General features: G+C 41.4%; 1 long non-coding RNA gene across 1 annotated transcript; it reads right to left on the bottom strand.

The window, feature by feature from the left end:
• Positions 1-2,255: 2,255 nt before the first annotated feature.
• Positions 2,256-18,825, bottom strand: LOC117438273 (uncharacterized). The gene is made up of 4 exons (XR_004550680.1): positions 18,702-18,825; positions 5,051-5,242; positions 4,161-4,258; positions 2,256-2,752 (listed from the first exon to the last, which is right to left on the bottom strand). It is a non-coding gene; the product is annotated as an uncharacterized lncRNA (long non-coding RNA).
• Positions 18,826-23,362: the final 4,537 nt, after the last annotated feature.

Genomic DNA, 23,362 nt, shown 5'->3' on the forward strand with positions numbered 1-23,362 from the left:
CGCATGCAGCAGATGACGAATGCCTTATTTGAAAAAAGAGGGGGAGATGTTGGGGGTCGAGCATGGGCGCTTTAACAGGCTTGCAGCAAGCTGTGAGAAAGTGAGCCTCTGACCCCAGGCTGGAAGAGGAAGCATCAAGGTCAGCAAAACAGGAGAGCAATAACAAGATGCCAGAAGCATGATGTAACGCTAAGCTGAAGCGAAGGTGTGAAACCAATCAGGAGAGGCAAAGTGGAGCGTGTACCTCTCGCGGGCAGAGTGAAGTAGCCAATCAAGTAGTGCGTGATTGCGTGTGGGACAGTATATTAAGAGCAGCCTTGTAATCAATAAACGGAGCATTTCGTGAACCTACATCGTGTCGGTGTTTCCTCCCCTCCACCTGGCCGCGGCAACAATGAGATAAGAAACTTAGCCCAAATCCCATGATTGATAAACATGAAAACAGCTAATACATACTGAAAGTAACTGGCAAAATCCTGAAACTGTGAGATCAAGAGAAACAACTGTGAGAGCCAATAAATCAGCATTGCGACGAATGACTATAAATCCTGTCAGATCTGTTGTTATCTCAACCGCTCAAGCCCTGCGTTGGGCGCCAAAAAGAACTGTCGTGGTTTAAAACCCCACCTCAGTCTCCTGCAGTACCACACACCCCTTTCACCCCCCACCTCCCCACTCCCAGAGGGATGGGGAGGAGAACCAAAGGAATGTAACTCCCACGGGTTGAGATAAAAACCAATCCAGTAATCAAGCTATAACACAAATCACTACTGCTACCACTAATAAAAACAATGATAGAGGAAATAAACAAGGAGAGAGAATACGATACCACCCTCTGAAACGAGCCCAACCCAGAAGAGAGCTAACTCCCCCCCTCCCGGCCAACTTCCAGTTACCTCACCGAGCATGACGTGCTGTGGTATGGAATACCTCCCTGGCCAACCTATGCCAGGCGCCCTATCCCCCCCTCCCCCCGTCTTCCCCTCCTCCCTGCAGAGCATGTGCTCAGAAAATGCCTTGGACAAAACCAAACATTTGAGCAGTAACTCAAAACATACTTGCTATCAGCAACCGTTCCCAGCCCGAAAGTCAAAACACAGCACTGCACCAGCTACCAAGAAGGAGAAAAAATGATTGCTACTGCTGAACCCATGACACTTATGAACAACTAATTTTTTGCAATCTACTAAATTCACTAATTCCTCTCACCTAATTAAGCTTGTCTGTATTTACCTCTGATTTGTGTCCTGGTCTTTGACAGGAACTTGGCTAACTACTTTTTGATATTTTGAGGGATGCATTAATTCATGTGTTATCAGCTGCCTACCACTGGTATTTGCTTGCTGAGGTCAACTTGTTTCCAGCTCTCCGGTCTTGTTATGAAATCTGTATAGAACAACGTATGTCCATCCGATGAAGTTATTAGAGATTATCCTTAGGCCCAGATCTTCAAAAGTATTAGAAACCTGTTGAGAGGAGATCCACTGAAAGAGTTTGAGGATATGGTGAGTTTACTACAGTTAGATATGGAAATGGAAAATGTACTAGAAGTCTGTACAGTTTACTACCTTATCTGTTATGCACCATTTATTTATCTTAACATTAGCTATTTATTTTAGAAAACATTGTTTTACATTGCTGTATGGGGAAGTGAGTATTCATATTTGTCTTTAATAGACAAGATGAAATGCAGTAGATCTTTTGTTTGTCCACTAGCCCTGCTGCTGTTGGGTTTTGTTGCCTTTGGAGGAAAAAAAAAAGTCTTAAAAGGAAAATATTTGACAAATGTGGACATTAATGTTTGGGTTCTGTTTGACATTTCTTACTAGTTGTTGTTTGCAGTAGTGCTTTAAAATTGCAACAAGTGAAGCAGTGTATTAGTGATGTACCTTTGTGGTGTTTCACCAATTGTCTAGTTTCTTTGCACATTCTGTGTTCAAGTATTTTGTAAAGCAGAAGGTATTCTGAGACTCGGTGGTTGTTACCTCTTACCCTTGGAATGTGGCTAGTGAATGACTGAAGTAGAATTCTTAAAAACCCCTTTTGTTTCACTATTTTATTTTTATAATTTTATTAGATCAAGTCTTTGATAACAGTTAAAAAGTATTTTGTAATCACATACAGAAATACCTGTATTTCATTACTATGAATTTATTACTATGAATTACTAGAATTCGTTATTACTATTACATATTGCTATTTTATGCATTACTATTACATATTATATACATATTACTATTACTAGAATTCATTACTATGATGCTGTTATGTTTGAGGTAAATCAGCTTTCTGTCTACTGAAATTAAAGCAAAACAAATGCTTACTTTTGATCTATAGGTTGTTTCTATAATAGTTTTTGTCAGTGACAAAGTATACATTTCATGATCACACTTGAGTTTGTTTCAGAATTAGTGAGCAGGAAGAGCATTTACACCCACATTTTAACAATCAAATTTAGCTCATAGTTCTACTTGATATGTTGATAGCTCTTGATCCTTGTGAAACTTGAAACAGACAAAATCTTGGCCTGGCTCTTAAAAGTTTACTATTCAAGTACTCAACTCCAGGCTTAACTGCAAAACCTCCATCAAAAGCGGTGTCAAGAACTTCATCCAGGCAGCTTGCCATAACAAAAGTCAAATCTTGCTGTACATTCACTGAAATTTCTTCAAGATAATTTCTCTGAGGAATGATAATTTTCTTCAGTCCAGCTCTGTATGCTGCCAGGACTTTGTCTTTTAATTCTCCTTACCTAATATGGAGAAAAAATACATATATAAAAACATCCATGACATCGATCTAATGAGGTAATCATTGAAACAAATCACATCAGGAGTTAAATTTTAATGAAAGGTTTCTCCCTCCCCCAGTCATTTAGGAAAGCAATTAAAAATGCAGCTGTAGTTTTAGCTCATATGCTTAATGAGGGAAATTTGTTAATGTCCTACTGTATCCTTTCTGTACCAGTTAATAAAAGAATTAAAAATTAATCTTGGAATACAGGTACAAGAACATCAATAGTGGAAGAGTCATTACTTTTCAGGATTTCTTTCTTAAGAAAAACTTACTTTTTCCACAGGGTATGCTGAAATCCTGTACCTACATTAGAACTTCAAGATAAAGGCAGTACCAGGTTTGGGAGAAAGTAGTCTCAAGGATGCAATTCCACAAGATTCTAGATGACATTCAGAAGGAAGGTCAACTCAGTGTAGTATTTAGATACCTGATTTTTGCACCCACCATAAAGAGTAGGCAAAATTTGGTCACTGCTACAGTAAAGGCAATTTATCTGCTAAGCTAAATAAACTGCACTAGAGCAGTGTCAAATGCAGTGCTTATTTTTCACTAGAGCTTTGACCAACAGGCAGTCTTGTCAGTCTGATTGCCTCCAGAATGCTACTTCAGAGATCCTTCCAGTCTGATACCTATCCATGTTATTTCTGTTTTTTTTCTAACTCCACACTTCCTTTGTTCATCATTTGATATGAGAGGTAATGCTCTCCCATATTTGCTTAATCACTTATGCCAAGCTCCATTTGATACTGAAAACTAAAACTGTATTGGTTTGAAAACTTGCCTTTTCCCTCATGCTTTGAAAAAGCTTCACAGGAACCATTCAGCTGAACTACATGCAAGTAACAAAATTTAAGAAGACTTCAAAAATACACATATCGAGATGGTTCCAAGAATAACCTATGTGCAGTTACTGTAAGAGCTTTAAGAAACAACTTTTCAGAGAAAACGGAGATAGTTCTGTAGTAACAGTTTGAGGGAGCACATTTAGAAATTGCAATAGGTATTCTGGAACCATCTTGAATTTTAAGATGCCCAGGTTTCCTTTCTAACTATATATTTTACTGTGCTTTCCCCAAAAGCATCATTAAGGGGAGCTTTAGCGTTCAACATAAGGCCATCAGGAGCGGTGTGGCACTGCAGCGTGCTGGCTTCCCTCAGCCTCTGACAGTGCATCAGAAGAGACTGGATTGCTGAAAATGGCTATAACTAGATTTTATACCCAGAATAGGGAAAATTAATACAACTTGGCTCTTTTCTGATATGATGCTTATGGGAAGAACAAGGCTTCTTAGTGTAATTTCTCCTGTCACGGCTACATCTGAACACACCAGCCACCCACTGAAGAGTGAAGCAAGACAAGTTACTATGGTAATGCCAGCAGAGGGTCCATCTTTTGTGACAGCTCCAGCTGGGAAGTGCAGATGGATGTTGGTGTTGTCAAGGAGATCAAAACTTCTAGAAGCTTAAAGAAAAAAAGAATGGTTTGAATGTGAAAAAATTTTGTTCCTGGTCTTTATTCTAAAAGAATATTCTAACAGTCCACCAGAGAACTAAGAGGCCCTAGAAAAACAAACAAAAAGACAACTCAACGGGGTTTCTACATCAGATTCCCAGACAAAACCGGAACAAGTAAATCAATATGCTCGGCCTTTGCACATGTTGTGAAATTCTGAGTAGGAGGTAATGTAGAAACCAAGCAATTCCTACATAAAATTTTTAGGGAGGTTTACGTTCCCAACACTAAATATCAATTTTCAGAGAACATCCCACAAAACCAACACTCCACAGAAACCCAGCATTAACCACTATTATAAAATAAATCTCCCATTTACATCTTTTCACCTTACTTAACCTGTAGGACATAACAGTGTAAACTAGAGAGATAAATGTATACGCAGTTAATGCCAGAAGCATTTCATGCATTAATTCAGTTTAGTTTTTTAACCTATCTGAATCTTTATATAGTGACAAGTACTGGACAATTGACTATTCATCATATGATCCAACTAGAAAGCCCAGTTCCAGAACTCTTGGGAGGTTCAAAAGAGTTGGGTGCTTTGGCTGAAGTCCTACTGCACTCAACAGCTACCACACAAACCCAACTAATTCTCAAGATATGAAAGCTTAGACTATGAAAATTGATTTTTAACAGAAACTGTGTCTTAAAATTTAGAGGAAAACTATAGACTCATCTAGCTAGCTGATGCATGCACACCATCTCCATGATGCACTGTAATTTTTTTTCCCAACCTACCATATCTCAGTGTTGCTGCACAGCCAGCTGATTACAAGATGCATTGACTCCTTCATCACATCTCCAAGCTGACCAGTCAAAATGAGCTGACCTTCTCCATCCATGCAACTGGCTTTTACAAACACGATCTCCCCCTAGGAAAATCCAACCCAAGCCTATGGCTACTCCTGGCTGATTTAAGCATTCAGACACCTGAAGGAAAACAACACAGGAAACAGTTTAGGGAACAGTCATAACAAAACTATCACAAAATGAATTTGATAGTTGCCTTCAAAACAACTGTACCCATTAAAACACAAAAGGTAAGCCCAAGTGTTCTGGGTTTTTTTAATTATTTTTTTTTAATGAAGTAGTGTTTCTGCCTAATGTGTAAACATCCATTACAGAATCAGAGCTGTATGTAGCTGCTTAGCCTAAGGCAACGGCAAACATCTGGGTATATCAGTCTTGAAACCTTCCCCACCACCAAAAGTTCAATGAGAATCTTTCTCTTCAAAGGTCTTCAAGTATTCTGCCAATTTTTATATGGCCTAGTCCATCTGCTAGAGGCCTGCTTGCCCTGACTCTGTTACTTAAATGTTTTGCTCCCAAATGCTATCTAAAAGCCACCTTCAAGGTGGCTGTATTACCCAAACTACCATCAGACAACACACTGATTTTGCTCATTGCAAAAATAATCTTCAATAATGGAAACATGACTCTGCTAGCAGACTAGATACAAAAGAAGATGGGAAATCTGTCTGACTCCCATTAGTAATTACAAGGAGTTGAGCAAGCTCTACCCAGAACAGACTTATCTACTCATCTATAAGTCTGCCCAGGCCCAGTTACTGATGAGAGGGCTCTGAGTCCCAGTCTCCTATTTTAAGGGAAGACAGGCAGGATGTTTTCCATACAAGTTCCAGGTTTTGAATTTTTTTTCCTCCTCTGTCTGAGAGATTAAGAATATACAGAAAGTCCTTTTGTTTTCCTGAGCTTCAAGATGAAGAAGCCCTGCTGAAAGGTCATACAGCTATTCAGCATGCTGTGAGCTACAAAGTTATATATTTATTAAAAGGAAAAAATGAAAGTGGATTGTTTGGGTTTTTTTTACTGTGTCAGGCAGTGACTAGAGCAAAACACAAATACTCTTTTGTAAAATAAAGCCATAGGCCTATTTTAAAATAATTTTGTCTCTTTCTGAAATGCAGAATTAAAAGTTAATTTGATTCATTCCTGAAAGAGAATGTAAACTTCAGTAAACTGCTTAGAGAATTTAAATATTTAATTTCTTGCACAGAAAACAGATCAAAGGAGCCTCACAACAGAACCACAGTAAAAGAATTCCAATTCTTAACTCCACATATTTTTGTCCCTTCTAAGCACATTTAACTTTCCATTTTATACTATTTGCAAATCCAGAGCAATAGACTCTTTTCTCTAGCATCAACTCATTCTGCACTGGACAACTTATTCTGCACTACACAACTCACTTTAATGCTTTCATTTTGCTTCCTTCCCAGAGTCAGCAGAGAAGTCAGCTCACCAGATTTTGTACAGATACTGAAGAGGCAAAGCTCTGTATACACAAAGGTGACTTGCTGTCCTGGGTTCAGCTGTAGCAGTCATTTTTCTCTTTTCTTAGTAGCTGGTGTAGCATTGTGTGTTCTACTTTAGTCTGAGAACAGTGCTGATGACACACTGATGTTTTTAGTTGTTGTTAAGTAATGTTTACTCCAACCAAGGACTTTTCAGTCTCATGTTCTGCCAGTGAGGAGGGGCATGGGACACCAGGAGAAATCAGACAGGACACCTGATCCAAACTAGCCAAAGGGGTATTCCATACCACAGCACATCATGCCCAGTATATAAACTGAGGGGAGTTACCCAAAAGGCCCAGCTAGCTCGTCAGCAGGTGGTGAGCAATTGTATTGTGCATCACTTGTGTTTATTGTTTTCCTTTTCCCCTTTTAATTTTATATTACCCCCTTGTTATTTCCCTTATTATTGGTGGTGGTAGTAGTAGTAGTTTTGTGTTATACCTTAGTTATTGGACTGTTCTTATCTCAGCCTGTGGGAATACATTATTTTAATTCTCCCAATCCCTCGGGGGTGGGGGAGAATGAGCAAGCAGCTGTGTGGTTCTAAGTTACTGGCTGGGCTGAAACCACAACATTTGCTTTAAACCTTCAGCCCAGCTGCCAGAGCAGAGACATTTGTATAGAAACCTGCACAGCCCTGTACTTTGGGTCCGGAGGCAGAATGATTAGTACAGCCCTGCTGTGAGCTGGCTGTTTTAGAAATACCAAAAAGTTCTAAAGACAGTAAGTTACCAAGTATTCTTGTCCCTTACTAAAATGCCTCTCTGTAAGCCCACTAGAAATGCTGCTGTAAGCCCCCAAGTACTACACAGGGCTGAAGTTCTGTAAGTCAAACAGTAGTGTGGAGTTGTTCTTATTAGAATAATTTAAATGGCTGTTTATTTTCCTAGCATTTAAGAAAATGTTACATAATAGAGTATTTCACTTCTATAGTATCAAAATACCTCATCAAACATTTTAATTTTTGTTAACATAACCAAGTTTCTATATCCATTCCCTATATTTTATTAGTTACAATGACTTAAATTAGCTACATAATCACTTAGTAACTCAGTTTAACAAAATTAATAGATCCTGGTTACAGTGAAATTCAACAGCAGTGAATCATTCTCCTTTAGCAAACATGACTGAAAATAAAAAAATGAATTATTCTAAAGACTCATCAGTTACCTCAGTACAAACTCCTTCCTCTATCCTTAGACTAGGTAGGCACCTCCTTCTACTTTCACAATTAACTCATGATTTGTCAAGAGAAACTGGGTGCATAGTAAGTGTTAATCTCCTTTCAACCATCATTCTTGGCACTAAGTGGCAGGCTCAGAGACCAGCAACTTCTCTTGCTGTACTGGTAGAGACTGTATTGTCTTTACTATAACCTTCTCACCTCAGTGTTAACTGATGTATATTGACAGGCATATGTATAGAAAACATACTGAAAAATCCCTAAACACACACACAAACCCCCACACAGCCATACAAGGAAGGAAAGTGAATTATATTACATTAAATATACCTATGAAATGTTACAGTGAGCTCCACATGACTCAATCACCCCTGGCACCTCTGAATAATTTCTTCTCACAACAAGTCTTTTTTTACTTTTTAAACAACTTCAGTTAAAAATTACCATTAGAATCAGCTGATAACTGGTCAGGTCAGTCAGATGATGGAAACAGTGAAGGAGAAAGGAAAGGGAAGCTCCAGACATGTTATAAACCCTTTCCCACAAAATCATCATGCTGTGCTGAAATATTTCATTAGATCCTTCACACTTTACTACTGTTAAGATTATTAATCTACAGCCTTACCATGTGATTTATTCCTACATTTCTTCTGTTGGGTGACACATAAGATTATTTATTTCTGATAAATTAATTAATCCTACAAGTATAAGCTGAGTATTCTCAACCTTTTTTGCTTCAAGACCTCTGCAGAAAATGCACTGAAAAGATAAAAGATGGATCACTTACTTTAAGGTATTCCCTGAAGGACAACAGATCAATTAAGTCATGTCATGTCATGTTTTCAGTCTCATCCAAGTACTGACATGGTGGCTGCCTCCATTGTATCTTTATTTCAACTACTTATAAATGGCAAAATGAAGTTCAAAGGTGAAGCTTTAAAGACTACAGAAAGGAGAGAGACACTGCAGACTACAAACCAAAAAAAACACCAACAGTCAGTCTGAAACGCCTGTCACTGAGGCAGGAGCTTGAAAGAATCTTGGGGGCACTTGAGAAAATTCAAAGGAATAACAGGTTAGCTGGGAAAACTCATTAAAACAGGTGTTATGTGGTATCTGAACCATTTACACTGAAAAAAGATCATAAAGTGTCTACAGAAAACTATTTCCTCATTAATAAATACAGCAAATAGCACATAAAAATAAATCCTGAGCTGATCAGGGAATTGATGCTGTGTGGATTCATCTCTAGTTCTATTTCTGCACTACTTAATTTGCCTGTTAAATATAGAAACATTAAAAAAGCCTTTGATAGGTCAAAAACTTCAGTCAGCCTTATAAGACTTCAGTTCTTATAAAACTTAACATGAGCCAGCAGTGTGCACTCGCAGCCCAGAAAGCCAACTGTATCCCGGGCTGCAACAAAGAAAGTGTGACCAGCAGGTCAAAGGAGGTGATCCTGCCCCTCTGATCTCATGAGACCTCACTTGGTGTATTGTGTACAGTTCTGGGGTCCTCGCACTAAACCATGTCACCCAAGGCTCTGTCCAACATGGTCTTGAACACTGCCAGGGATGGAGCATTCACAGCTTCCTTGGGCAACCCTGCTCTGAATCTCTTCACCGCCCAACCTGTAGCTGTGCTTGAGATTGCCCTGACCATCTCTACCATGATAAAATTTTCATATCAAAAAACCTCAGTTTGAGTCTAAGAACTGACTCATTCCTTAACAGTCATTCACATTCTCCTGCTTTCCCTGCAATCCAGAAACACGCAGCTGCTCGCTCACTCCCCGGCCCCCCCCATTCCTCCCCCCACTCCTGAACAGATGGGGAGGAGAATCAAAAGAATGTAACTCCCATGGGCTGAGATAAGAACAGTCCAGTAACTAAGGCATAACACAAAGCCACTTCTGCTACCACCAATAACAATGATAAGGGAAATGACAAGGGAAGAGAATACAACCATTCATCACCCGCCAACCGATACACAGCCCAACTCGAGCACTGATCTAGCTCTTCTGGGTAACTGCTCCCAGTTTATATACTGGCCATGGTGTGCTGTGGTATGGAATACCTCTTTGGTTAGTTTGGGTCAGGTGTCCTGTCTCTGCTTCCTCCCAGGTTACCCTCCTCCCTGGCAGAGCATATGACTCAGAAAGTCCTTGGTCAGAGTAAACATTACTTAGCAACAACTAAAAACATTGGTGTTATCAGCGCTGTTCCCAGGCTGGAAGTTAAAAACACAGCACTGCACTGACAAAGAAGGAGAAAAATAACTATTACTGCTGAACCCATGACAGTATCCACCCCTTATTCTATACCATTCACGTCATGCCCAGATCCCACTTTTTTCAATATACCATCACTCTTGTCTTATATATATATATATATATATATATATATGCAAACACGTCCACACACAAAGAGAGAGATATCTGTCCTTAGTGCATAAACCGATGTCCATAGAGCTGGTGAGTTCATCCATCATCTTTTTCAGTCCATGATGTTGGGCTCCATCTCTTCTAAAAAAGTCTTTCAGAGCAGAAGAGAGGGTGTGCAGTGTTGGATTGTTGCCTGCTGATGACACCGCGGAACTCGTTTGGTCACTGCTAAGCTCGTCTGGTTTTCTCAAAGTTCATTCTTTGTTGGGATGATGGTTGGAGGGAACTGAGGGCCAGTTGCTGGTGACCTGAAGATATTTAGGTGGTGGGATATAAAAGTGCTACATAGCAGGCAAACGAATACAATTGAGTTCATTGGCTGTTTTACCCTAAAATCAAATCCCCTTGAGGTACACATCAAACTTCCTCATCTTCCTGCATTACTCACCAAGGATATCTGTGTCCCTGAGCAAAAGAAATCCCACGAGTGGGTTTGCCTTTACCTGAAGCAGGAATAACCCAAACTATCTTCCCCAGAAAATTCGTTATGTGCACGACAGGAACTTTATTCCCTTCTACAGTATGTAAAAGTTCTGACTGGGCTAAGCCAACGCTTTTGGCAGGTCCTCTGGTGTTGACCAAGCAGGTGGCTGTGTATCCCAATACTTGAAAGTCCCACCACTCATTGCCCTCAGTGTAGTTTTTAACAGCCCACTGTACCATTCGATTTTCCCAGAGGCTGGGGCATGGTAGGGGAAGTGATATAGCCACTCAATGCCATGCTCTTTGGCCCAAGTGTCAATAAGATTGTTCTGGAAACAAATCCCATTATCTGATTCAGTTCTCTGGGGTGTCGTGTCACCACAATATTCATTTTTCAAGGCCCAGGATAATGTTCTGGGCAGTGGCGTGGGGCACAGCGTACGTTTCCAGCCATCCAGTGCTCGCTTCCACCATGGTAAACACATGGCACTTGCCTTGGCTGGTTGGGGGGAGCGTGATATAGTCAGTCTGCCAGGCCTCCCCGTATTTGTATTTCAGCCATTGTCCCCCATACCAAAGAGGATTTAACGGCTTGGCTTGCTTAATTGCAACACGTTTCAAAGTCATGAATAACCTGGGCTAGAGTGTCCATTGTGAAGTCGTTGCCAATCTAAGTCCATCTGAGCCAATTAAATCTTAGCAGCTTTATCCACTTGTTTGTTCTGGTCTTCCTCAGTGGCCCGACTCTTGGGTACATGAGCATCTACATGGCATACCTTCAACACCAGGTTCTGCACCCGGGCAGCAATACCTTGCCACAGTGAAGCTGCGCAGGTAGGTTTCCATCTGCATTGCCAGTTGCTCTGCTTCCATTGCTGCAACCACCCCCACAGGGCATTTGCCACCATCCATGAGTCAGTATAGAGATAAAGTACTGTCCACTTTTCTCATTCAGCAATGTCCAGGGCCAGCTGGATGGCTTTCACCTTGGCAAACTGACTCGACTCACCCTCTCCTTCAGCAGTTTCAGCATCTTGTCATTGAGGACTCCATACGGCTGCCTTCCATCTCTGATGCTTTCCTATAATATGGTAGGACCCATCAGTAAACAAGGCATACTGCTTCTCACTTTCTGACAGTTTATATTATGCTGGGGCCTCTTCATCACACATCACCTCCTTCTCTGTTGACATTCCAAAATCTTTGCCCTCTGGCCGGTCCATGATGACTTTGCGAATTCATGGATGACTGGGATTTCCTATTCGAGCTCCTGTGGAAATAGTGCAGCGCACTTATTCCATGTCATCAGGAGCTGTGCTTCAGTGCCAATCACTTCCGAAGCAGCTTGAACCCCTTCATAGGCTGCCAGTATTTCTTTTTCAGTTGGGGTATAGCTGGCCTCAGGTCCTCTGTATCCCCGACTCCAAAAACTGAGGGGTTAACCTTGAGTCTCCCCTGCAGCTTTCTGCCAGAGGCTCCAGGTAGGACCATTCTCCCTGGCTGCAGAACTTTTTTTACATCTAGCCTAGTCCGGACTAGTCCAAGTGCTAATGGACGAACTATCGCTTTGTTCAAAAGCTTGTTGTTGCTTAGGGCCCCATTGTCCTGGATTCAGCAGTAGCAGTCATTTTTTCTTTCTTAGTTGCTGGTGCAGGGCTGTGTTTTTTGACTTTCAACCTGGGAACAGTGCTGATAGCACAGATGTTTTTTATTTCTGCTCAAATGTTTAGTCTGACCAAGGACTTTCTGAGTCTTATGCCCTGTCAGGGAGGAAGGGAAGCCAGAAGGAAGCATAGACAGGACACCTGACCCAAAATAACCAAAGAGGTATTCCATGACTGTGGGAATTCTTAAAGAACCAAGTTCACATAATGAGTGATCCCGATATCCTGAACCTTGTTACTGTAAAGTAAGAAGATTTTTAGCAGGCATAAGCAAGGTCAGTTGTCTTGTTATGCCTCTGTAATTTTCCACTGAGGATGTGCAGAGAATGATTTCTGCCAAGGTTGTAGTTTCCCACTATATTTTTAGAGCAATGTATTTAACCACAATTATAACATATTATGAACATTAGCTTAGCTTTGTAAACTTTAATAACCTCTAGATTAGCCAATCAAAGCTCAGTATCCAAGGGGATGACATAAGAAACCTAAGGATGTGTGGGTATAAAAGCAGCTCTGTATCCGAATAAAGTTTGGCAATTGCTTGATCACATTGATTGTCTCAGCGTTGTCCGTGACTCCTACATCTACAAGTGGTGCCCAAACAGGGACCCTCAGATTGGTAACCTTCGCAGAGGGTTTGAAGTCCAATACAAATGAGGGGCAGGAGCCAGCTGACATCAGCGCTGCCCCGGCGATGCAGGAAGACAGCTAGCTTCAAAACTTAGAATCTCGCCCTGATCAGGTGAGTGGCCAGGGAGGAGATGGGGTACTTGCTATCCAAAGAGGAACAGGCAGTGATGAAGCTCCTCCAACATATTCTCTCTAAGAGAGGACTAGACTATGATAGTGCCGCCTCACAAAGGCTGTTGAAATGGTCCCGAGATCGTGGTCTTCTGCTCACTGTGCAGGCAGCATTTGAGGTTTCTGAATGGGAACGTATAGGATGCGCTCTGGGACGAGATCAGTAATGGGAAAGTACTCAGAGGTAGAAGCCTAGGAATGGAGACTATGCTAAAAAGATTGTTGCTCTGGAGTAAGGAGAAGGAGTTAATTGTGGGAGTCTTTAATCTCAAGACTTGGGAAAAAATTACTAAGGAAGAAGCCTCTGTTTTATGGGTATTTTCAGTCCTTCTTAATGTGAAGGGAGCAACCTTTAAAGAGACAGACTTAAAGTTAATGTTGAAATGGTTGAAGACGCGTTATCCAGAGATTGATGAGTCTACCGGATTTGAGATCTCTTTGTGGGATGAGGCAGGAGTTAAATTGTGGAATGCAGCCATGAAAGGCAATGACACTGTGAAAAAGTTGTTAGTCAATTGGAGAACTGTTTTAGAGATGTTAAAGTAAAAAAATGAGATCGTGGAGACCAGTGTCCCCCCTCCCCTCTGCCCTCCCCTTGAACCTCCGCCAGTCGCCGCCACGGCTGCGAAGACTGAAGACGGGGATGAAGACAATCCAACAAATATCGATAACCCCTTTTTCTTGGTAATTCAGAAAAATCCATTTGCCATTGCTGTCCCAGGTAAATTCCTCTCACAATTGTCCCAATTTGATTTATATTTTCAGGTTTAGGATTTAAGACATAGCTGACATTGTTTTGTCACCGATTGAACTGTGGTATATAGATTTCATCCTATAATTTGTTTGTCTAAATATTTATATAAAGAGTTGCCACCCCAATGAGTTTTATTATGTTCTTCCTGAACTAACTTCCAGAGTTGGTTATAGGGGATTACAATTTGCCCATCAGGTATCTGAACCCAATCCTCTTTATTTTCCTGTCCTTTTAGATCCTCAATCAATTTTTTATCCTCTTTTGAATACCTAAGTTTCGATTTTTCAATTGTTAGTTTGCCATCAGGGATTAAGGACATGATTTTAGATTGCTCAGCTGCTCATTTGGCTTCAAAATTGGCCAAATTATTTCCAGTTTCCTGATCAGAGTCACCTTGTTGATGTCCTTTAAAGTACATAACAGCTACTTCTTCAGGTAGCTGAACAGCTTCCAGTAATTGTAGAATTTCTGTAGCATGTTTAACCTGTTTCCCTTGTGTGTTCAAAAGTCCTTGTTCTTTCCAGATAGCACCATGTGTATGAACCACACCAAATGCATATTTAGAATCAGTCCAAATATTTATCCTTTTATCTTTAGCTAATTCCAGGGCTCTTGTTAAAACTGTTATTTCTGCCTTCTGGGCAGAAGTATTCGAGGGTAACAGTTTAGCTTCTATTACCTGTGAAGTAGTAGTAACCACAATTAGTAGTTAGTGACCACAATTTCTATATCAACCTGTTCCACAAGGGTGGCCTGGTATTTTAAAAAATGTGAGGGAGATAACCAGTGGGCTCCTTTCTGCTCCAGGACTGTTGATACCACACGGGACACTAGTACAGTAATCTTTTGTCCCAAGGTGAATTTGTGAGCTTCTTCAATATTCATGACAACTGCTGCCACAGCCCTTAGGCATCCGGGCCATCCTTTGTTCTCTTCATCCAGCTGTTGTGAAAAATATGCCACTGCCCTTCTGGAGGATCCTAATTTCTGAGCAAGGACCCCTAAAGCTATTCCTTGTTTTTCATAGAAATATAACCAAAACGGTTTGGTCACATCCGGAAGTCACAGAGCTGGAGCTCTCATTAACTCAATCTTTAAATTTCTAAAAGCCTCCTCTGCTCTATCAGTCCAGTCCAAAGAAGGAGGGTTTCCCTTCCACAATTCATACAGTAGTCTTACCAAAACACCATAATCATGAATCCAAAGTCTGCACCATCCAGTCATTCCCAGGAATGTCCAGAGCTCCTTGACAGTTGACAGTTGTGGAGTCTGACAGATGGCTTCTTTTCTGGCAGTTCCAAGTTCTCTCTGTCCTCCTGTTATTTCATATCCTAGGTAGGAAACTCGGGTTTGGATTAGTTGGGCCTTTTGTTTGGATACCCGATAACCACTCAGTCCCAGAAAATTTAATAATTCCACCGTCCACCGGCTACATTCTTCCTTTGTTTCTGTAGCAATTAATAGGTCATCCACATACTGTAACAGAGTCCCCATCTGAGTAGGTGGCTCCCATGATTCTAGTTCTCGTGCTAGCTGATTTCCAAAAATTGTTGGACTGTTTTTAAACCCCTGGGGTAATACCATCCAAGTTAATTTAGTTTTTCTTCCTGTGTCAGGATTTTCTCATTCAAAAGAAAACAAATTTTGGTTTTCTTTGGCTAATGGTAAGCAAAAGAAAGCATCCTTTAAATCCAGCATGGGAAACCATTTTTGATTTAAATTTAATTTGGTCAATAAAGTATATGGATTAGCCACCACAGGGTGGATGTCCTCTACTATTTTATTTATTGCCCTTAAGTCTTGAACTAGCCTGTAGCTTTTCCCATCTGCTTTCTTTACTGGTAAAATGGGGTTGTTATATTCTGATTCACATTCCACTAATAGATCATATCTTAAAAATTTATCAATTATTTTTTTAATTCCCCTTCTATCTTGTGTTCTTAAAGGATACCGTTTTATTCAAACTGGGCAGGCCCCCCTTTTTATTTCGATTTTAATAGGCAAAGCGTTCTTTGCCTTACCTGGAATTTCTGATGCCCAGACTCCTGGATATACCTGATTAGAGGATTTCTTCTACTTCAGGTGAATTGGACTTCTTGATTTCTTGTGGAAGTAATGACACACTAAAAGCTTCAATTAATTGGTCATCATTTACTTTTAGTTCTATTTCACCTTTTTTGAAGCTTATGACTGCCTCCAAATATTCTAATAAATCCCTTCCCAATAATGATTTGGGTGAGTTTGGCATATATAGAACCGAATATGTTGCCCCAGTATCTATAAGAACTTCCACTTCTTTTTCTGTAGCCCGTAGCTTGATTTTAACCAGTGGATCTGCTAGGGTAGATTCCCCAGGTCCCCGTCAACCTAATTCCAATTCGGTGGTCAATTGAGTTTGCTGTTTTCTTTGAGGACACTCCCATTTCCAGTGTCCAAACCTTTTGCAGTTTGCACATGGATCCTGACTAAGGGGAATTCTCTTATAACCCCCCTCTCTGCCCCTCATTCCCATTCCACGGCCACGACCTCGGCCCCTCATTTCACTATATCCATCATTCACTTGGCCCAGTGCTGCAATCGTAGCCATTGTTACAACCTTTCCTAATTTCTTTTCTTTAACTTGCTCTCTATGCCTGTATACTTTCCAAGCCACTTTCAGTAACTTTTCCATGTCTCTTATTTCAGTCACAGATAACTTTTGGAGTTTTCACCCGATATCCTCTGATGACTGCCCCATAAAGGAATTTGCAAGCTGTAATTTTCCTTCCTCTGAGGAAGGGTCCAGTGTGGTGCAATTTCGTGTAGCTTCTCTGAGTTTATCCACAAACTCTGTAGGTGACTCCCCCAGCCTCTGTCTTATTTCAAACAGCACCGACCAATTTACAGCTTTAGGTATAGCATTTTCAAGCCCATATTTAATCCAGTTCTGGTATCTCTTCAAGATGCATAATCTCCATCATTGTCATAATCCCAATCTGGAGCTGTAAGGGGAATATGATCTTCAACCCTCCCCTCTATTGCCCCTGCAGTAATCTGGGCATTTACCTGAGTGCAAGCAATTTTTAAAACTAACAGTTTTTCTGTCTCTGTTAATGCATCAAGGATTACATCTATATCCTTCCAGTCAGGATCTTGACTTTTTACTAGGATGTCAAATTTCTTTGCTACTCCTATAGGGTCATTCTGATACTCTTTTGCAATCTGTTTCCATCTATCCAAATCTCCTAAAGAAAAATTCACTTGTATTTTGGTACGTCCCTCCAGTCCCATTGCTTCCCTCAGAGGGGCTTGCAGAACAGTCTTAGTTTTACTATGAATCCGGGCAGCAACAGGAGGGGAGGAAATTTGTTTTACACTTTGTTCTTGTTTCTCATCTGAATCAGAGGTTTCCTCCTCAATCGGACGTGGACTCTGATCTGGTACTTTTGGGGATACATAATCCTACATTCTATCCTCAACCCTGTAATCCTCAGCTCTTTTCTTAAGTTTCAAACAAATTTCCCCAATATCACAACCAGAACAACATCTTTCCAATTTATTCCCTGCCTGCTTCCTTTCTTTTTCTAGAGCTAAAATTAAGGGATCAGAATGTGCTATATTAATTACACATTCTTTTTGCCACTCGGGATGATTTCTCAACGTGAAAAACATATCTGTGTACATTACTTCATGCCATTCTCCTTGCCGCCTCAAAAACAACATTAATTGCAACAATGTATGATAGTTTAGAGTACCATTTTTAGGCCATTCTTCCTGAACTTCCAAAGTATACAAAGGCATTACAATATTTTACCAATGTTTTCTTATTTACCGAGCCCCCAGGAGACCCTCCAAGTTCTTTCCAGTGTGCCAAAACGCACCCTAAAGGACTCTTTTGCATGATCTCTTCACTCTGCTGATTTTCCATTATCAATCTCTCACTCACACACACTAGGCATCCCACAGACACACTCCACACAGTTACAACACTTGAAACAGAGACAAAGACTAAAATTCTATCAAACAAACCACAATTAATAACACAGTTATAACATCCTATCACTGATACCAAAATCACAAGACCAAAATCCTTAATGTAACAAGCCACAACAAGATCCAAAACCATTTCCACAAGACACCCCCTGCATCTTGCAGGACCCAAAACACAAGAAGCCCCCTACTTCTTGAGGGTGTATACCAAACGGACGCTAGCAGCCGGGTATATGCCTTTACCCATGTCGTGGTTTAAACCAAGTCCCCCAACTCCAGGAGAGTTAGGAAGGAAAATGCAAAGAATGTAGCCCCCAAGGATTGAGATAAGAACGGTTTAATTGCTAAGGCATAACACAAAACCCCTACTGCCATTTACTACTACAAATAATAATGATACAGCAAACAACAAGTGAAAAGAATACAACACCCCACCAGCCACCGACTCATAACTCACTTCACCCTGCCTGGCTGAGCACCACATGCTCCCTCCTCCATTTCCCTCTCCAGCTCCACCCCTCCAGCCCTCTCTTTCCCAGTATGCATCCTGGGCATCACGTGCTATGGTATGGAATACCTCATTGGCTAGCCTGGGTCAGGTGTCCTGTCTCTCCTTCCTCCAGGCCTCCCCTCCTCCACCTGGCTGGAAAAAAAACCTTGAACAAAAACACCCTCAAAACATGCTCAAACCATGACAACCCACAAGATTTCTTATCTCAATTAACGGAAGACTTCCAACCCTTGCATACGCTTACCAAACCAACCCAGTTACCAATGTAGTCTTTATGCAAGATGCCCCCTGCACCTTACAGACTATACAAAAGAAAAGAATACCTTTTATGAAGATGGTCCTTGTCTGCTCCTGCAGCGATCCGAATGAGTCGAGGGGTCCTTCCGGGAAAAATTCCCAAGGGCCCTAGGGAGCTCTGTCCTCAACAGGTCCTGCAGCCGAGCAGAGAGGGTCCCATCTGGGGTGCCAAATTGATTCGGAGAAAACTCCAGGAACAAACTCGCCAGCAAATTTTCAAAGCTGACAAGTACGTATTCTTTATTCCGGCACTGGTAGACATGGGGGATAGCTCCACCTAGCGTGTGTCTCCCTTATTGCTACACAAGCTGTCCTTATATAGTCCTTGGGCATACATACGTATTCATGAGGCTATGTATGGATTACATCATTTTCCAGAAAGCTCCCCGCATGCGTACAGAATTGTGGTGCTGGTCTCTGAGGGTCGTTTACTTCTTCCAACAATCTTCATCACTCTTGGCAGCCTCTGAAGCATGCGCAGTAGGTGCTTATACCAGTTTAATTGGTTCGTTAGCACCAGAAACATAATAACCCTCCTATCCTCCTACTTATCAGTTAGTTTACCCGTAGCCTATCCTGGACACCTGCTATTCCCAGATACTCCTTATCCCTGCGTCTTGTTTTTATAGACTGGTTTTTTTTAAGATTTATCTTGTGCCAGTATGTTTTCTATCTGTACTCTATTTTTTCTTCTATGTACTATGCACCTCAGTAATTTTCCACTACGACTGTTACAAAGCCATGAAACTTAACATTGCTTAAAACTAATTCTAAAGGTTTATATATTGTATTTTGTGATTTTGTGTTCCTTTTGTTTCAGTTCTCCTTCATTTCCGCTGGGTTGACTATATTAGTTGTTACTATTTCTATATCATCTTGTTCCACCATGATGGCTTGATGTCTCAAGAACCTCTGATGGGAAAGCCAATGCCTACCTTTTGTCTCCAGTACTGCAGACACTGTATGGGACACTAGCACTGTGGTATTCTGGCCCAGAGTAAATTTGCGTGCTTCTTGAATATTCAGCACGACTGCAGCCATGGCTCTAAGGCACCCAGATCATCCTTTAGCTGTAGAGTCCAATTGCTTAGAAAAATAAGCAACTGCTTGTCAATATGGGCTCAAATCCTGAGCTAGTGTTCCCAAGGCAATCCCCTGTCTCTCATGAGAAAACAGAAAGAATGGTTTACTCATGTCTGTAAGTCCCAGTGCCGGAGCTGACATAAGGGCATTCTTTAGTTGGTTGAAGGCTTGGGTACCCTCTTTTGTCCACTGAGGATCTCTGCTTCCATCAGCAATGAGTGCATATAGAGGCTTTATATGCAACCCATAGTTGTAAATCCACAGCCTATACCATTCTGTCATTCAAAAGAAGATTGTAAGTTCTTTTATTGTCTGAGGCTTTGGGGTTTGGCATATTGCCTCTGGCACTTATCTCATAGTCCAAGTAAATTACCTTTTGTTTCATTATTTGGGTCTTCCTTGGATACTCTGTATCCCTGAAGTCTTAAAAAATTTAAAAGGCTTACCATCCAGGCCACACAAACCTCTTCTGTCTGGGTAGTGATTAAGATGTCATCTACGTACTGCAGTAGTTTTCCCTCTTTAGATGGGGCCTCCCAGGATTCAAAATCTTTTGCCAGTTGTATCTTGCAAACAGGGTGGGACTGTTTTTGAATCCCTGTGGCAGCATCATCCATGTGAGATGAGTTCTGCATCCACCCATAGGGGTTTCCCATTCAAATGCAAAGATTTTCTGGCTGGCTTCATGGAGAGGGAGGCAGAAGAAAGCATCTTTCAAATCTAAAACAGTAAACCAGGTTAGCTCTGGTGTCAGCCATGTTAACAAGGTATATGGATTTGCTACCACAGGGTAAAGATCTTCAGTTATTTTGTTGTCAGCTCGTAAGTCCTGCACTATCCGATATGTGCCATCGGGTTTACGGACCAGTAAAATAGGAGTGTTAAAGTCAGACTGGCACTCCTTTAATAGCCCTAACTGCAAGAAGTTTTCAAATATCAAGCAGATTCCTTCCCTGTCTTCCTTTTTCAAAGGGTATTGTCTGATTGTGACTGTTTCCCTTCCTTGAGCTTGACCTATATCGGGGGTGCATTTTTGGCTTTTCTGGGTATATCTGTAGCCCATACTTCCAGAAATCCTTCGTCTAATACATCCTCTCTAATCTTTTCCCCTTTTTGATGTGTAATTAAAATTAAACTTAGCACTTCTATGTATTGCTGGTCATTTACCTTTAAGGAGATCTCGCCTTCATTGAAGGTGATGACTGCCCCCAACTTTTCTAATAAATCCCTCTCCAAGAGGGATTTGGGGAGTTGGGCATATATAAAAATTTGTGAATGCCAGGATCGCTAGCAGCCGCTATATCAGTTGACGAGCCCCTTGCTTGCCAGCCCTACCTGCCAAGGGGAACTTCGCTGTGCACCAGATGTCTCTGTGCGCCTTACCAGCAGCCCCGGACCATGCGTACACTTTATAGGCCCCATAAATTACCTAAATTCCAAGCATACCATTTCTCCGCAACGGGCACAGGTTGTTGTCTATCCCTGCAGTGAGTGGAGGAGAAGCGGAGCTCCTCCAGGCAAGCAGCCTGGGGTACCTAGGATGTCCGCCTCTCAGCCTATCCTGCAGCCGAACAGAGGTCTCCTGGCTGGCTTGCCAAATTGATGCATAGATAGACTCCACAACTCGTTAAAGTTGTAAAGTAGGTATGGTTTATTCAGTGCTGAGGTGTATGGGGATAGCTCCTCCAAAGTATGAAAACCTCAGGGTTGTTTTCCCTTTACATTTATTCTCTTAAGGTATACATATGCATTAGGTTACTCGATAGGCCTATACATATTTCTTATCCATCCCCACTTCATATTATAATGAGCTAGAAGGTCCTTTGCACCTGCGCAGTGCCTCCTCTGGTCATGGGCGGGGGTCTCAAGATGAAGTAGATGAGTCTTCCTCCTGTGAGTCGGGGTCTTCAAGATGAAGTAAATGAGTCTTCCTCTTCTTAAACTTTTCACCTTTTAATCTTCACACATGGCCTTAGGGTTTGGTAGGTGCTCATGCCATCTGCTTCTCCCCCTTATCAGTAGAACTAAGCATCTGCTTTTCCCCCTTATCAGTAGTTAATGCCTTGGTATTGTTTAGTAGGCATGTTAGGTATTTATGACAGACAATACTTTTGTTTAAGCAAGGGAATTCCTCTAATCTCCTTGTACAATTTCTCTGTATTGTCCCCCCCTGTACACTGGTTACCCCTGTATCACTAGGTCCCCATATTTGTACTTCAGATGTCATCCTTCATACCAGAGAGGCTTTAACCGCTTGGCTTGCTTAATTGCAATACGTTTTACATTTATGAATAGCCTGGGCAATAGTGTCCACTGTTGAGTCCATATCTCGATCATGAGCCCATCTATATGTTGCATCTCTGCATAGATGGCCTGAGGTGTCATGGGCCCACTGGGCCAAAAATAATTCTCATGTTGTAAAGAAAAATCTGTCCTGGGTTCAGTAGTAGCAGTTGTTTTTCTCCTTCTTAGTAGATGGTACAGTGCTGTGGTTTTGCCTTTCAGCCTGGGAACAGCACTGATGTTTTTAGTTGTTGCTAATTAATGTTTATTCTGACCAAGGACTTTCTGAGTCTCATGCTCTGCTATGGAAGAGGAGAAGTCTGGAAGAAGCAGAGACAGGACATCTGACCCAGATTAGCCAAAGAGGTATTCCATACCACAACATGTCATGCCCACTATATAAACTGGGGACAGTTACCTGGAAGGGCTAGATCACTGCTTGGGTCGGGCTGTGTATCGGTCGGTGGGTGGTGAGTGGTTGTATTCTCTTCCCTTGTTATTTCCTTTATTATTATTGGTGGTAGCAGTAGTAGTTTTGTATTATACTGTAGTTACTGGACTGTTCTTATCTCAACCCTTGGGAGTTATATTCTTTTGATTCTCCTCCCCATACTTCCAGGAGCAGGGGGGCAGTGAGTGAGTGGCTGCATGGTTCTGAGTTACTGGCTAGGTTTAAACCATGATAGTTTTTTGTGGAGCCCAGCGTGAGTCTTGAAGGGTTAAGATAGTGACAGATCTGACCAGAGTGTGTCTAGTTGTGTATGTGATAAGCATTCATTGTTTCAGATTAATAGTCACTCCTCACAGTGATGGTTTATTTGCTCTCAAAGTTGTTACTCTTGATCTCAGAGTTTCAGCATGTCAAGCCTTACAGCCAGTATTTGCTGTTTTAATGTTTATCAGCTGGGGTGCTTGTGCTAATGGTCTTGTTTCACTTTAGTTTATGGTAATGAGTTGTAATACAGTAGGCTCCTTGATCATGAAAGTGACCTGTCTTGTGTTCCCAGTGTGGTCATCAACTCTACTTAGGGGGGAAATGGCAGAAGAACCCTATTGTGACTGGTGCAAAGGCTGCATGTATCCTTGGCACACACTACCTCAGGAGATGGTACTTCAAAGACCCAAGAGATCTCAAACTGTAATTTGGGATGTGCATTCTCCAGAACCCTACAACACCTAGAAAGCTTGTGTTTCTTTCTTATTAGTTTGTGGAGATATTGCTGTTATGTTGTTGATCACATGTGTGGGGATCTGGTGACATCCATCTTGCCTTTTTATTCCCCAAAACTGAATCTCCTGTGCAGGTCCCTCGACCTTGTTC

This window comes from Melopsittacus undulatus (assembly GCF_012275295.1).
Source record: "Melopsittacus undulatus isolate bMelUnd1 chromosome W unlocalized genomic scaffold, bMelUnd1.mat.Z SUPER_W_unloc_4, whole genome shotgun sequence".
NCBI lineage: Eukaryota > Metazoa > Chordata > Aves > Psittaciformes > Psittaculidae > Melopsittacus > Melopsittacus undulatus.